At 38.4% G+C, this 1497-nt stretch overlaps 1 non-coding gene across 1 annotated transcript; it reads left to right on the forward strand.

Moving 5' to 3' along the window:
- The first annotated feature begins 1168 nt into the window (after nt 1-1168).
- On the forward strand, nt 1169-1275 carry LOC121205301 (small nucleolar RNA R71). Its single transcript, XR_005900385.1, has one exon. It is a non-coding gene; the product is annotated as a small nucleolar RNA R71 (small nucleolar RNA).
- Nucleotides 1276-1497: the final 222 nt, after the last annotated feature.

A 1497-nucleotide genomic window follows, 5' to 3' on the forward strand; every position in this document is an offset into this window, starting at 1 on the left:
TGCTTAATACATATCCTTACTAAAACCGAAACGTCACCTTAAGCTTACCTTGCGCGATCAACCCTTTCTTAAATCACTAACCACGATCAACTCTTAGATCAAAATCGCAAACACCTAAAGAGAAATTCGGCAGAGAGCTAAGATCCTAGATCCGATACTAATTCCACTAGATTCGGTCAAAGAGTATTCAGCCCCTGAGAGATTCGGCTTTTCAGCTTTTCAAACTTAGTATGGTGAATAATGTTTATTTAGTACAGATTAAAGAAGAAGAGTAGAAGAAGAAATCTGCTAAGTGAAACAAAGAAAATTGTGTAGAGAAGAATAGAAATCGGGAGGAAGAAAAGAAAGAAAATCAAAAAGGTCTTCGGCTTTTTGGATCTTGAAAAGAAAAGGGTCTTCGGCTTTTTAGAGAAAGGGGTTTCTGGCAACAAGGTGAAGAAGAATTTTGGCAGTAGCCTGGCAACCCTATATTCAGCCCCTATTTATAGCCCTTATAGCTGAATTTTCCATGCCTAATTCCCAATTCAATTCCAACACTCTTCCCTACTCATCTCCTCGTTTTTCTCCCTGATAACCTCTTGATCCTTTCCTTAATTTTCTCTCCTAAACACTTCACTTGGAGTCCATTTTCACGCCACTTCCATCCTTCTAAAAGGTCAAAATTAAACTTTTAAAAACACTAAGCTAGGATTCGAACCTTGGACCTCCTTGCTAGCTATTAATGCCACCTCCCTACACTCTAAGTGGTGTCACTTAGCCACTCCTCTACTAGGCTCTTTGTTGCTATTTTCCCCTATCTTTATTTAAAAGCCCAACTACTTGCCAACCTTGATTCTTTTAAAAATTAACTTATAATTTCTTCTACCCCTTAATTCAAACTCAAACCTTGACCAAGACCTACCTTTGCGTAATTAACACTTAACCAGAATTATTAAGCACAAAAAGAAAAAAATCAAGATTTCGGGATTTTTGGGAGTTACAGGCTGCTTTCATCGGCTTTGTTCTCATAACTTGCCACTGATAGTTATTCAGTGACAGCTCCTCAATAAATTCGTAAGCCATCTCAGGTGTCTTATTATTGATAGTTCTTCTAGCGGCTGCATCAATCATCTGTCGAGTCAAAGGATTCAGGCCATTACAGAACGTTTGAACCTATAGCCAAAGAAGCAACCCATAGTGAGGGCATCTTCGCAAAAGGTCCTTATATCTCTCCCATGCATCGTAGAGTGTTTCTAAATCCATCTGCACAAAAGAAGAGATATCATAACGTAATTTGGCAGTTTTAGCCGGTGGAAAATATTTTAATAAAAAATTTTTGATCATTTGTTCCCACGTAGTGATTGACCCTCGTGGTAACGAGTTCAACCATTGTTTAGCCTTATTTCTTAATGAAAAGGGAAACAACCAAAGGCAAATGGCGTCATCAGAAACGCCATTAATTTTGAAGGTATCGCAAAATTCTAGGAAATTTACCAAGTGGGTGTTGGGATCCTCGTC

Source organism: Gossypium hirsutum, chromosome A08 (assembly GCF_007990345.1).
Source record: "Gossypium hirsutum isolate 1008001.06 chromosome A08, Gossypium_hirsutum_v2.1, whole genome shotgun sequence".
In the NCBI taxonomy this organism is placed as follows: domain Eukaryota; kingdom Viridiplantae; phylum Streptophyta; class Magnoliopsida; order Malvales; family Malvaceae; genus Gossypium; species Gossypium hirsutum.